The sequence below is a fragment of the Triturus cristatus genome, chromosome 1_2 (genome assembly GCF_964204655.1).
Source record: "Triturus cristatus chromosome 1_2, aTriCri1.1, whole genome shotgun sequence".
NCBI lineage: Eukaryota > Metazoa > Chordata > Amphibia > Caudata > Salamandridae > Triturus > Triturus cristatus.
Window position 1 is genome coordinate 1,099,401,294 of NC_140580.1, and position 15,669 is coordinate 1,099,416,962.

General features: G+C 46.5%; 1 long non-coding RNA gene across 3 annotated transcripts in view; it reads left to right on the top strand.

Moving 5' to 3' along the window:
* LOC146868744 (uncharacterized) overlaps nucleotides 1-15,669 on the top strand; it is a 183,271-nt gene that overhangs the window by 21,964 nt on the left and 145,638 nt on the right. The window lies entirely within an intron of this gene.

The following is a 15,669-nucleotide window of genomic DNA, read 5'->3' on the forward strand; positions in this document are numbered from 1 at the left end:
ATTCAAAATATCACAAGTACAATTAAATCTCTTGTTCTGAACTTTGCTGTGAGATTAATGTTGGGAAGAAAGTTAACATCCCTATCCTACTGTTATCAGGCAAGAACATTCAGTACTCTTTTTCTTCTGTGCATCAATGTGCCCATAACATGAATTTCTAAAAAATTATCTTAATCCAAAAAATGCCTTTCATAACTTTGGACTCGAAAACAAGTCACTGTTCAAGTAGCTTACAAATACAGTGCCAGGTACTTGAGCTTGTGCAATACATTACCTGAGTCATTTGTTTCTCAATTTGTTTTCCTCTCTAGTCTAGTCTCAAATAAAGGAGGCTCACTGAGATACCGGTATTTCCTGTCAAACTTTAAGATGCACATTCACAGTACAGAATCACGGGCTGGGGCACTCAAATAGCAGTCACACATCCATGTTGACTCGGCGTACGACGGCCCTGGACACTCCCCATACAAATTGCGTGGGGGACGACAAAGCTACATGTCCAAGCTACAACCCACTGCCTGCGGTGATACGTCTGCATCTGATGTACATAGTACAATGTAATGTCGTAGGGCCCAGGGCCCTCATGCATACAACAAGACCACATGGACACACGCTGATATCATGGTGAACTGGCTACGGTCACATGCACCCGGCCCCTTTATTGGCAGGGCCACAAGTACAGTGACGCCTGTGCTGGATGTGTGTGGGGTGAGTGTAAGCCATCCCGCAAGGAATGGTTGGTGCTGGCAACAACTTGAACATTGGACACCAGTGCAACAGAAACAGAAAACACATGCATAACAGAGTCAACTGCACAGCAACATGGGGGAAGCCGTAGTAAGGACAAAGGTCACCCGAAATTCAGTCAGGAGGTTTCGCGAGTTATAGTGCACTGAGGTAGGGGCACTAGAGATGAGCGCGCTCATGTGAAGGTAATGCTAGGATTGTGTCCCTTCGTGTTACTCCTGATGCAGATGCAGTGGGGTGTGTTACACCTGCATCAACATCCTCATCAACGTCCCAGGTCTCCCACACTGTCTGAGGTGACAGTTGCGTGCAGAGTCCACAGCGCAATAACCAGTAATGGTTCTGGGTGTGTGGTTCGACTACCACCTCCAGTCTGCATTCCTGCCTTGGGGATGTTGCCTCCTGCCCTCCCATTGTCTGTGCCATCTCCCGTCCGCACACGTGACACATCTTCCTCATCATAGTCCCAGATCTTCCCTACTGCATGAGGTCACATTGCTGCGCAATATCTCCATAGCACAAATGTCAATCAGTAATGGACAATGGCTTGCGGTGCACTGAGTCACTGGCACCTGGAGTGCTGAGCAGGGTATCAGGCCGATGATGCCATTCACGACAGGTCTGAGCAACTCTGTAAGTCTGTCAGGACCACGTGTCGACTGTGGCAGATGGCTGTTGGAGGTGGTCCTTGCGGTGGTGGCGTGTGCCTCCTGCGGTGATGCCACGTCCGGGCCGGTCAGGACTCGATTTGGTGTGTGAGTCCTGCTGGGACACTCTTGGGCCCAGAGGCTGCTTAAAGCACAGGGCCACAGAGAAATGGCGTTGATGACCCCAAGGCCAACGCTTCAGGGGCCATCCAATTTCTCAAGAGAAGGGGTCCCGGACCTGACTAGTACAGAGTTAGTGGCCCCTGGATGCACAGCGGCTGGCACAGGCACCCAGCCATGGGACGGTGACTTCTGGAAGCCTCAAATGGAGGAGTGGAATGTGACAGCCTCGTTGCCACCACCAATTCGGTAGGCCTGGGCTAAATTTCCGTTCCCCTCGCGGAAATTGCGATAATTTGACATTTTCGCGTTCCACGGAGAGCGCGAAAATGTCAAAATTTCCGCATTCCGCAGCTTAGCGATAATTTGGTTCTTGCTTGCGCTGTAAAATAATATATTCTCGCGCGCGTGCGATCGCCTTACCTGAATCCCCGCGTTCGCCGACAAGTTTTCCCGATCCGGTCGCGTTCTCCACGAGATGTTGGATTGTTGGTAGCCATTTGCGCTGTCTCGCGCCCGCAGTAACGTCATGCGTCGCGCGATCACGTCTTTCTTCTCGCGATCATGTACCGCAAGAAGAGTGAAAACAAGATGGCTGCGCCCGCAAGCAACCGCATGGGTAAGTTGGCGAGCCGCGAACACGCAGAAAATACCGCGAACGGGCGGGAAAAAAACTTCTGCATCTTCGCGATATTTCCGCGTGTTTGTGGAGATTTGTAACATTTTCACGATAATTTGCGAAAGTCGCTTTCGCAAATTCCGCCCACCCCTACAATTGGGTATCAGCTACATGAGGATGAAAACTGCCCCCTGGTCCATAGACTCAGACACCACCAAAGTTAGACCAGAGAGTGTCCATGATTGTCGGGGACCAGACTTAGTGGCACCGGGGCTGAGAGGGGATTCAGTCTGCGATGATGCTGGTATGCTGATATGAACTCAGCCAATGCAAAATTAAGAGTCTGTGACCTACTGGACCGCAGTGTAGGCCGGAGGCAGAGGTCAGCACGGGCCATTCACTGAGTGTTGCCAGCATAGGTTGGATGGCCCCACCAGCCTGCGTAGTTCAGGTTCAGTGGCACCACGTGTTCGCTAGGGGTGGGCGGAATTTGCGAAATTCACTTTCGCAAATTATCGCGAAAATGTTAAAAATTTCCGCAAACACGCGGAAATATCGCGAAGATGCGGAAGTTTTTTACCCGCCCGTTCGCGGTATTTTCTGCGTGGTAGCGGCTTGCCAACTTACCCATGCGGTTGCTCGCTGGCGCCTCCATCTTGTTTTCACTTGTCTCGCGGTGCATGATCGCGAGAAGAAAGACGTGATCGCGCGACGAATGACGTTACTGCGGGGGCGAACTGTCGTGAGACAGCGCAAATGGCTACCAACAATCCAACATCTCGTGGAGAACGTGACCAGATCAGGAAAACTTGTCGGCGAACGCGGGGATTCAGATAAGGCGACCGTGCGCACGCGAGAATGTATTATTTTACAGCACGAGCAAGCAAAAAATTTCCGGTAAAATGCGGATTGCGGAAATTTTGACATTTTCACGCTCTCCGCGGTGCGCGAAAATGTCAAATTATAGCAATTTCCGCAAGCGGAACGGAATTTTAGCCCAGGCCTAGTGTTCGCTCACCTCCGTGACTGTGACCCGGCTTACGTCCGGACTGAGCCGTATCTTCCTTCTACTCCTCTCTGAGCAACCACTGGTGTGGACTCTGCCATTCGGATTTGCGCCAAGATGCTAGATGTGGGACCTACTGGTCTGTAGGGTAGTCCTGGTCACTCATCCACGTGTCGCAGGCTGGCGTTGAACAGCGTTAGTGGCACCACGTGTTGCAGGCTGGCGTTGAACAGGGTTAGTGGCACCACGTGTCACAAATCGCCCATATGGAGCTATGCCTCACTGATCAGGGTGTGTCTGGTGCTGCGGCCGCTGGCCCAGAATTGGGGTCACTGCCATTCATGAATCTGGACACATTTTTGCACATGTGACCAACTGGGCCGAAGAGTAGTCCAAAGGCGGCAGTAGAGTTTATCAACGAGAAAGGACTAAAGCGGGCCTGTGTCGTGGAGGTAGTGATGGACTGAGGAGGCTGCCAAGATCGCGGGCCTTGGGCTTCGAGCTTACGCCGGCATGTGGTGGGCCCTCCTTGACACACACCGGTGTTGGCAGGTGATCAGTGTGGCCTGGCTGTGCAGGGGTGGGCCTGACGGGTTCGTGGTCTAGCGTGCCGGGATCCGGCAGGCGCATGGCATCACAGGCAACTCTGCTCATGAGGACGGCCTCGTGGCAGAGTGAGAGGCGACTCCCTGGCAGAGACGTTGTGCTTTCCGCAAGAGGACCACACCCAGGGCTCTGTGCTTTTTATTCACATCACTACGCTGGGGTGGCGTACGCTGGGTCAGCCCACTCCGGTCATGCTGGGGGGGGCGTAACAGGCAGCATTTCCGCAGGGTCCCCCACTGGCTGTGGTTAAATGGTTGCATCCACTGTCCACTAGACTCCATACACCAGAGGTGTGTGTCGCCATGGATATGGGTGTGTTCTGCATACTGCGGTCTGTCCAGCACATCTCTGCCACTCTTGGCATTGTGTACTTTCCCAATCATGGTTCTACTGTATCCTTCACACATGCCTGGTTGCCACCTCTCCCCACATTCGGATGTTGTGTGGCTGAGGTGCCATACCGTTGATGCCTCATGTTCACTGCTTGGCCAGGTAACCATTGTGAGTTGTTCTGTCGTGTCTGGTGGATGGTCATGTTGTTGTGCATGTAGGTTTAGATTTTGTGATATGATCATTGCCAGAGTTGTGAGTTGCATGGTTGTGGAGTTGAGGTGAGTAGGGTGCCCATTTGAAACTTGCCATGGGGCTGTGCATTTCCATTGTTGCCATCCTGGGTAGGCTGGTTGCTGATGGACTGTCAGAGGGTGAAGGAATCGTGCATAGTGGCTGGGTATTTGGATGTGACATTGTTGGAGGTACCACGGTGTTCTGCTGTTGCCTGCACATTGATGTGAGATGTGTGCTTCCTGTTGCGGTGATTGTATGCTGTGTCACCAGGGGGCACAGGTGGGACATGTGTGCTGTGGATTGCCCCCAGCACGTGTGTGCATCCTGCTATGGTGTATGGTCCTTTCATGGTCTCCAGCAGATCCTGCGCATTGTGTTGGATGTATGGGGACTGGGGTACCAGGGTGATGGTAAAGTCCAGGACAGGTGTGGGGGATTTGGATGTGGCTGGTGTTGGTTGGGGGGTGCCAGGGGTCAACAGGTGCAGCCCATCCAGCAGCTTGGTGTGGGGTGGGATGTTGGTTGTCTGCTATGTTGGGGCCGTAGGCCTGTTAGGCGATGATGGTCAGGATGCGTAGGATGGTTGTCCCTTTCAGCCTGTAGTGGATGGTGACATTATCAGATGTTGGATCTGTGAGGCTGGTGTGTTTCCTGGAGGTCCGCTGTCTTTGTCTGCACTGCCTCTGTGGTTGTCCGGGTAGGACAGGGTGTTTCCGGTGTGGGGTGGGGTCCTGGGGTGGTGTCTGTGGGTGTTGTGGCCCTCTTGGGTGTCCGGGCGGCATGATGAGTGGCTCCTTGACATCTGTTGCACTTCCGATGTGGCCCTGGGCTGTGCTCCCTTTTGTGGTGCTGGCTGCCGTCCGACTTAACACCAGGTTCGAGCAGGCGTAGATTTCCTGGTGCTAACGCGCCTTATAGCCTGTTTTGTGTTTATTTTTTTTCGATCTGTCTGGTCGTTGCGAATGTTGAGGTGTGGTGTGGTCGCGGCATTTGGCACGGGAACGCCCACTCTGCATCTCATTAGCGATAGTTGCAGGGGTCCTCTGTGGCGTTGTTTTTTGCGGCTGCTATCGCGGGTAAACTGGTGTTGTGGGCTGTTAGCACCAGCTTGTGAATGGGGAGGTAAATTTATCACAACTTTGGCTGCGATGATGTGCCCTTAATTCGGCGATAGCTCCCTGTTAATATGACCCAAAGTATTACAAGACTCCTCCGAGAAGGATAGAAAGTGTGAAGAATATGGAGATATGTTTGTGGAAACACAAAAGAAACTGGTGAGTAGATGCCCGACAGCACTAGTGGATGTTAGGGCAAAACAACCAGATAGCTGGAAGGTGAGTTTTGATTAATATATCCAAAGGTGTGATGTTCCAAATAGTTCCATACCTACATTGATGGATGAGAACTTGATCACATTGTTTTGTTTTTGTTCCAATGATAATGGAAATACTTTATCCAGGCATGCTTCACTATTACGTTCTGTTCATTGCTAGGCTGGTGATGCAATGTCCTGCAGGCCCCTTATATGGGGGCACTTGGGTGGAGATCTTTTGTCTGCCTAGTTTCAGTACAAATGAGATGGAAGTGATAATGGCTGTGATGAAGGATAACATTGCCTCTAGAGACCACAGTGCTTCCCCTTTAATTTATAAATTGTGGTCTATGACAAGAATAAAAATAAAGAGACCAATTGAACTTTAGATGTTCCTTAGTCATGTACAACAGTCTACATGTTTCATGCCCTTCTGCCAATTTAGGTCAACTGCTGTTTTTTCAAAACCAATATTAGAGTACCCTCCTCTCTAGGAGACTAATCTTAAAGAAGAAGATGGAGGTGCAGGTCAGCGGTAAAAGTCTTAAGAGTGGGGAACCATGTCTGAAACCTCCCCATAGGGGCTATCAGGAGTGCTATCTCTAGAAAGTATCTCCCTATATGGATCTCCTCGGGAAGCAAGAAATCATTAAACAATATCTGGAAGGGGAGCAGACCAATATAGGAACAAAGCATCTAGAGCAGTCACTTCTGGATTGGGGCACAAGCAGATAAAAAAGGGGCCCTCATGATTACATCTCCTGACCTCTAGATCCAGTGGTAAAGGACACCATTAGAGGGACAAGGACTAGAATTCATGGTTGAGCAACAACCGTTGTCCTTGAGAACATGAGATTGTAAGTCTGCGACATGGTTCTAGAGGCAGAATATATGTTTTAAAGGAAGATTTTCTTCTTGTATAGGCAGTAGCATCACCAAATAGCCCTTGCAATGTGCTTCAGAATAGGGACCCTCCCTCCCCATGTCAATTTATACAATGGATAACAGAAATATTGTACATATAGAAGTGGGCACTGCAACTGACTGTGTCAGAGGCCAGGCCCTTAATAGTGTAGGAGCTGTCAAAAAGCTCTAGTTTGTTAATATTAAGGGACCACTCCTGAGAAGTCAACAGCAGGCATCCTGGTCCTTCTGACTGAAATCATCTCTTTGAGTTTCAAAAAAGTTCCCAAAATCATTCAGCAATTCCAGTACTCAATTTGAGATGAGCGTTAGAGAATCTTCTTTTCATCGTCCTGGCTGAGACTAATGTGGTCGTAATAAGAGAGAGCACGGCAAAAGTGTAATCCCTTGAAATATTCGAAGATTCCATATTGAAGATGGTCCTAAATGCTGTAAGAAAAAAGGCCCAATCTATGAGTCAGTTTTCTGAGAGGAGGTGAACTAGCCTTGAGATATGTCAATACTGCCAGAGTAGCCTTCTTTCCTTTTTCACAAAAAACACTCTGGATGAAATAAAGAGCCCTTAGAGGTGTCTCAACGATCACCCCTTCAGTGCAAATATTAAAAGTCTTTTGAGACTCTTGATCCACCATATGTTCCCGGTCAGTAAGATCGGAAATAGTGATATGGAGCGTGTGCTTGTTGGAAGATCTAGGAGACTCATAAGATTACCATTAACTGATTGCAGAAACAAGTGTCTAAAGTGTCTAAAGTAAATATGTCCAATCAGGAAGAGAACAGGGAAAGCCGTTTGCAGACTGCTAATGAGAATGGCGCAAGGTCTACAGGAGGGCTATCTAAAGTTGCTCTGCAACAAGTGTAGGCATCATGGAACACTTCAGGACTGCACTTCCTGTGGGAGAAGAATTCCACCTTTCCACATGGACAGGCTTGATCTCGGGGTGTATTGTGGTGCAATAACGTTTGACAGCTGGAGAGATGAACTCTTGCCCCTGGTAAAAATTGTTTGGGTAACAACCAATGCATCTGCCACTGCACCTAGTGAAAGTTAGTGAAGGCGACAATTAGTTTATAGATCTTCTTTATAAATGTATTTCCAAAGAAAATAACATTGCAGTTTCTCAGAAAAGGCAGGTCTTTCAAATTTAGGGTATATGTTATCTAGCGTTCATGTTTCAGAAGTAATGGCCCTCTCGGCATTACCCAACAAACATAGTGCATGCTGGAGCTACCACCTTAAGGACTGCACGTCAAGAGGGAACTTATCAGATGCCCATGATTTTGCAAAGGCCAGGACTTTGGAAGTTGGACCTCCAATCTCAATAAGCTTGACAGGCTTTAGAACCTTTGTCCAAATTCCTTTTGGGGTCCCAGTCAGTCTTGCCCAGCATAGACATTTTTTATTTTGTGTTAGGATAACCTTTGAGGAATGGATGTCATTTCATGGTCATCAGGGGACACAGTTGTGACAAATACACTGAGGGGTAACTGTTCCTATAGAGATATGCTGGCCTATTAGGCTCCTGGTAGTGTTGATAGATGAAAAACAGAAGCAGGGGGGCAGCAGACGTGGGCAGGTGCGAGTGCTAAACACCTTTCAGGGTCAGTGTAACCCTTAGATAGGCCTGCTTCCACCCGTAGATGCCTCCTCCCGCACCGACTGGTGTTGTATAATTTCTTTGAGGTGGTTGTGGATAACTGGGCCATGACACCACCACCACGAGCCTAACTAAGGTTTGTGTAAAAGGGCATATATATTTCCTTGACCCCTGTTTCTCTATGCACATATAACTTTTTTCTTGTCGGTGCTGAAGAAATGCCAAAGATCCATTTTGGACCACTAGGGCGTGAAACTTGTCGACCCATAGACCTTTATCACTACTCTTTGAAAACCAAACTAACCCTCCTCATTCGTGGAAGGTCTGACAGTTCTTTCTGCTTTTAACCATACTGGACGGATCCAAGAATAAACTTTATTTGGGGTATTGTCACGATATTTTCAACTCACCCTTGCACTGACCCCACACACCCAAACTCACCACTGCGGTGTTCCTCTTAAAAGATCTCAGCTAAAGAGCCCTTTGCGGGGCCTGTGAGGGGCTACAGCGCCAACCCCACGAGGAGCAAAAATGCCCTATGATGAAGCATGACACCTAAATGGGGATGTGAGGGCAACTCTTTAAATTGGAGGAATTTCCCCGCTATCCACTTTATCCAACTGAGACTTATCTATCTTAGATGAGTAACTTCTGTTTTTCTTCTATCAACACTACACGGAGCTTAGCAGGCCAGCATATCTCTATAGGAACAGTTACCCTTCAGTGTATTTGATACGTGTTCTTAGGAGCACAGTTACTGGATCTCCTTTTCTGCACCCTGTCCCACTCTTTGTGAATTATATATGTCACAGTTGCAACCCATGGACAGAGGTGGTAAAATCAGTGCCAGAAACACAGAGGCACCTCGTTGGTTGGGGATCCAATTTGCTTTGTTTTTTGTCATTTTTAGGTCTCGCCTAGGCAGCGCGCATGCACTGTCTCTCCGAGACATCTAGTAATCTAAATGCGTGGTGAAACTCCGCCTATTGCTGGGTAAGTTCTCGCCACTTGCCATTAGTTAACTTTAGCTTTTTTTTGTTAGCGGGCTTATAATTGGCTCTTCATTCGATACCTAACTTCCGTTTATGCCGGAAGCAGCACTTCCTAACTTCAGTCTCCCTACGCTTACACAGCGTAATTGTACAAACGCACGTTTTTATTGCCATGCAGCTCGCCTCGTTGGCTTCCACACTCATATATTTTTGGTAAAATGGCGCTGTTTTACCACGGCACATGCTTTCATGCACCGATGCTTCTCCACTCCCCGTGCTACTCACGGACAGCCGCTGATGCCTCATAGCCCCACCAGCGTCGCAGCTGCTGGCCATGGCGTGTCATGCTAACTCAACCCGCCATACTCCCAGTGCTGGCATCCTGGGTGCCACTAACCGACCATCTGAAACTCAGAGGTCTCGCAGAAGCTGCACAAGCTGCATGCTTACTCAAGCACCAACATCGGCGCTGGAACTTTGGGAAAGAAGCATACATGCCCTGTGAGCCGGAGGCCAAGTATTACGCACAGTACAGCGAACCCCTGGGTGAGCAGTAGCCGCACCCGCCTGCCACCCCTGCAGTCCATGCATGGCGGGCTCAGCTTTGTTGACAGCTGTTCTGGCCTTGTGTGGTGTAACGGATAGGGAGGCCAACTTTCACGCTAAGGAATGGGGTTAGAGTCTGGTGGGAGGCTCAAACTTGCTGTCATTCTGTGTCCGTCTGGAATGCAACTGGTGCTCATTTAAAGCAATGCTACCTTCGAGTGGAGTTCGTGCTATATAAATCCGCAAAACAAAAAAAAAATCGAGCAACACTGTTTTTTGGGGGAGACTGCAAATTCAGTTTATTAATGCGCTTGTTCGTCCACTGGGATCTGTGTATGTTGAGCCTCCCACTGAAACTCAGCCCGGTTCCCCAGCCTCAAAGAGGACTACTCCAGCTGTTACGTCACATCCTTTAACTTTGTCCACACACTCCATACAAGTGAGTGCGTTTAAACTCTGTCTCCTGTTTTTTATGTTTTATTTTGCACTTTAATACAGCACAAACTCGACCTGAAGGTTTCGGAGTGCTTCACATGAGGAGCGAGTTGCATTACAGATCGGCTCATTCATTTGTAGGTATGGAAAAATAAGTAATTTGCCCAGAATCAAAGGATGCTGTCCCGCCAAGACTCAAAACCGGATTGAAGAATAGGGTCTGTGTGTGTGCCGGGGGTGGGAGGAAGGGGCTGCCGTATTGTTTATTTTGTAAGCAAAAGCTGTTTCGGTCATGACGAAAATACCATCTTTTGCAGAAACGTTTTTGCTCTCTACAGTTTGCTTGCCCCTAGCTTGAATTTAGCCCAAATGTAAATTTGTTGATGGCTGCTCAAACTCGCCCGTAGTGGCAATTACTACTTGCGTCTTCACTTCAAAACATCATGACGTGCCTCTAATCAAGGTTGTTTTATAAATATCCACTTTCTTATGCTTGACTTGAAATAAGCTTGACCTATGCTTTGACACAGAACATGTTAACCTTGTTCTGGTAACATGCGGCAGTTTGAAAACATGCTGTGAAAATGTAATTACAAGGTTTTTTTCTCCAAGCGTGTCTTCACATGCTGGTAAATATAAAATGCCATGCATGCTGTAAATTGAACACGCGTCCCCTAAGGAGGTCTCCCTCAGAATGGAGGGGTGGCCGTGACCTGGTCTTTCTAACACCAACCTGGAACATCAAGGCGATTAGCTATCGATTTTAAGAACAGCCAGACTCTGAGCGCTCCCAAGGGACGGGATCACACACACCTTAACATTTCAGTTAATTACTGTGACACTGGGAAAACATTCAAGTCTAGAAAGATAGCTATGGCAAATCACAGTGGACTCACTATAGCTTGAAGAATGCAAGCACTGACAAAGCCAATAGTTTTCACTTTATTATGCTTGTATTGTGAGGGGCTAGCATGCCACCATTTTAGAAAGTAAACTCCTGCTATCTCTGTTAACTCATGCACTATTGCAGGAAAATGACGACATTTAGAGGCGCTTGCTGCTCAGGTTGGAAGAAGCTGGACACTGAGCTAAACAGAATGCTAACATTATTAGCAGCTGTTTTATTTATTTTCAGCATATATTGCGTTTAAATACAAGCTTCAGGAGATTTATGTATGCACCTACGTTTTTGTCCTTATTTAAAGATCTCCAAATAATTAGTTGTTTGTATTAGCATGCCCAGCAGCACTCCAGCCCCATTCCAAATAAAGGCAGCAATGTAACAATTGCCTTTTGTAGTGTCTGAAATAATTACGACACAAAATGTAGGCTTAAGAGCTAACGTAAAACTTATTGATGTAACTAGCCGATTATGTTGAGAACACATTCTTAAAAAGAATTGCCATTTTTCTTTAATTTTTCTCTGGTTTGCATAAGCGCTATAGTACATTCATTCATTCATAATGAGTGAGGGATACCGATAATGCAGATTGGATTTGTCTTAGTGGGTTACATCAGGGAAGCGTTCACATTTGGTCTTCGAGGATCCCCGGCTTCAGACTGGCAATCTTAAACTGAAAGCCCTCTTCCCCTCCCCGCTCAGTCCCCACTCATAGCGCCCGTAGCAGCTGCTTTCAGCTCAGCAGCAGTAGGCGCTGCTCCAGTTAGTACAATGGTATAGCATTGTCATGACAGAATGCCTTTTGTTGTCTCGGACTGTGTTACAATGACAACAAGCATTTGCAATGCAATAGGTCTCGCATTCACGCCAATTTAAGCTATTAGCATTGTAAAGGACAATGCCTTTTATTTATGTTTTGGGTTTTAAAACATAAATAAAAGGCATTGTGAATTAAAATACTAAAAACAGAAACTCGCGTGAATGCGAGACCTATTGCATTGCAGATGCTTGTTTTTATTACACTAATAGGGAATAACAGTGTAACCTCGAACAAAAGACTCAGGACTGTTAATTATCAAAATCCAAGTGCAATGGACCTTTATGGAGGGGGAAGCAGATGAGGTGTTTAGTTCTGAACACAGATCAGACTGCAGCTGGTTGTGATAAGGTCCATTATTATAAGTATGGTCATTTTTAATACACTTTATTCGCACTAAATAATAGCAGAGTGACATATTATGGTCCTGATGAATGCCGCGAACCTTTGAGGTCATCCAGGCAGAAACATGTTGACCTTGTAATAGGGAATATCTATACTCCTATTTTTCACACTGTTTTTTAATGCTTATCCTGTGAAGACACTGATTAAAAATGTTTGGTCTTCACAAGACATAGTTTTAATTCACACATTAAAAATACTTTTTTTGCACTCTGCCCCTCACTCTGACCCCCATTGGATGATTAAATAACCTCTCACTCCTCTCCTACGGGAGAGTTGCAGCCCACACTGTGTACGTTGCGGTTGCAGTGTGTAAGAGGGGACCCAATGATGACACATGTCACCTTCTGGTGAGTGAGGGTTCTCGTCTTTAAGTCTATGATTGTCCCTATATTCATTACTCGCTAATATTCTTTATTCTTTTCGGTACTTGTGAGTTTATAAAAAATGGAGTACAATTAGCTAGAATATAACCCTGCAGAATACAGTGTGTGAATGTGTGATTGTGTGTTGTTGATGTGTAGGCATCTGTCTTTGAGTGAACATATAGGTCAAATGGGGTATGAGGTCACTTTCGCTAGGCCAAGAAAAGGACCTTCACCGGGTTAAGTAGAGAAGCAATTTGTTGATAGCAGTCATGTTTAAAACGGCCAGTTTTCTTGTTTCCAAATTAACAAATTCATTCTCAAAAAATGGCCAATTTGATGGTATGTATATTTTTCTCGTTGGATGGATGAGAGGAAAACAACTTCTCTGAATATATATTCATTTTGAACATTTTGAGAACAAATATGACGTACTAATAACAAAAAAACCACAATTCATTTACAAAAAGAGCACAACGCAACGGCTGAGCGCTTGAAGGATATTATGTCTGGAGTATATCGACATGTTGCAGTATTTTTAGTAACACATGAACCTGCATTATAGCTCATATTGTTACACTTTTTTTTATCCTACATTACAGTTCTGAGTAAATGCGCAGCTGGATATAAAACGAGTGACTAATTTACTATGTGTGTCGTTAGCTGTTATTTACAAAGATTGTTTCAGTTTAATTACTATGTTTTGAAACTCCACTTTCCACATTGTATAATGCAGTCTTCAGTTTATTTATATTCACTCTCTCTATTGGTAAAATGTTCTAAACACCAGCTGGAAATACTTATTATCAGGAAGTCTAGGATAACAATGGAGAGAAGGAGCAACCAGCACTGGAGGCATGCAAATAATTTCCATAGGATTATTAAATGTTATACTTACTCTAAATCCATAGGGGAAAAACCTTCAAATCCGCTGTAGCTTTTTCGTTGAATTCCGTCATTTTTTTACTTTTTTCACTGGCATAAGGTGCTTAGAATGTGCAGATTACAGATCATTTTCTGAAAATAAAAAGCCAGGAGCAGGTGGTGGGTGATTCCTGCACGTGGATTCTAGCCAGCCAGGTCCTCATGTTCCAATAACACATTTTCCTTTTCCTACAGGTCTATCTCAAATGTTTGACTCTTACTTTCCACTTTAAGGAAGGCCTGTGAAATTAGCATCAAAGATATAAGAAATCCCCATGTTTTATCATGAAGTTTATTTAATGTCAAGGAAAAATAAAAAAAAATGTTTTTTTTATTGTTCATGATGTAATGAATTGTTCTAAGCTCTGCTCAATACAAAAAAAAAAAGATTCTAGCGGTTCTCACAAAAGCTTCTGATGGGCCAGCACCTAGATAGTTGGATTTGTTTCTCCACAGGGTATACTTGTTTATACCTTAGCATAAGAGAAATAAAAGATGACCTCATCAGTTGTAATATAGAACCAAAAAACTCTGAAATACAGCAGTGTAAGACATTGGTTACTGATTGGGGGTGGTGGGGTGAAAACCTACTCAGACAGCAACCACAATCCTTGTCAGGGTGAAGCCACCAGCAAACTCCAAATAACCCTATGCTCAACCCTCTGGCAGCTTGGCACAAAGCACTCAGGATTAACGTAGAGGCAGTATGTAAAGTATGCAACAATTCAAACAGTAATAACGGGATAACATAACACAAGAACATTTCCACACCAAATTAGAAAAATAGAGCAAATGTTAATAAGTTAAACATGATCAAAGTGATAAAAATCCAATCAGTAGAACCAAGATGATTTACGTGAAAATATCAACAAAAAGCACAAAGCGCCAACTGTTGCAAAGTCACAAGCTCAGACTGACCGCGATGGTTCACGGGCCGGCTACAGGAACCCAGTAAGGCCCGCTGAACAAGAATATATGAAATTCCGGTGGGGGGGGGGGGAGGGGGGGTGAGGCAAAGTTCTTCTGTTAAGTTCCACTGAGCAGCGTTGAGAAACTGTCGACATGGAGCTTGCTATTTGAGGAGCTGCACCAAGGTGTGTTGAACAGCAAAGTCAGTGACCATTGACAGGAGCTTGCACTGCAAGATCCTGTGATGTTGTCAAGAAAACCGCTGGGGCTTGCAAAGATTTGTGCAACGATTTGTCGGCGCTGAGGTTGGGGGGCATCACGCTTGGTCGGTGCTGGGGACGTCACTGAGACTTGCATCGAGGTGCACCATGCTGTGTCTGGCGGAGCTGTCGAGGTGATGCGTAACCCTGTGTCGGACCTGCATGCAGCCTGCGGAGCACTGGGCCAGTTGTCGGCGTTGAGATGCGTCACTCTGGATTAGGTTTGCGGGGCTGTTGAGGCAAGGCTTGGTCCAGCATTGAAGATGCGTGGCGCAGAGAAGTCTGTTGTGTCCCTGTGGAGCAGATATAAGTAGGTCAGCCGACTGTCCCTTGAAGATCATGGAGTCCTGGGAGACACAAGCAGGCTAGATTCAACAGGCCAGCGCCCACCAGAAGAGTCCTGGTGCAGCACCAGCTATCCTTGTGCAGCAGAGCAGTCCTTGGGCGGCAAAGCAGGTCAGCAGGGTAGACTTTACAGATGGGCTGTCCTTCATTTTGGCAGAGTGCACAGGTGCAGTAGAAATCTGAAGAGTTTGGATATGAGTTCCATATTTATACCTGGTACCTACTGTGAAGGAAACACTACTAGAGGTTTCCATCCCCCTGAGGTGTCAATCATCACCTTCCTGCCTGTCCTGCCCCAGCATGTCTGGTGTTACACAAGACGAGTGAGAAACCCTTTGTGAGAGTGATCAGGCAGACCCTTTGAGATGTGCAAGTGTGGTAGGTGACAGCCCCCCCCTTGTTAACTGAGAGTGGCCCATCCTGCCAACACTTATCTGCCCTTTGTCTCACTGTCTGTGAGGAATACATAAAGACCGACTGACAGCTACACCTAGTCATGTGACCTAGTGTTGTGACCCGTACCTCATGCACCATATGCACCCCGCTATCAGACATACAATGTACATATTTCGACACCATGACACTCATGACATGTCGTCCTTAGTGCAGGGTCCTCATTTCCCATAC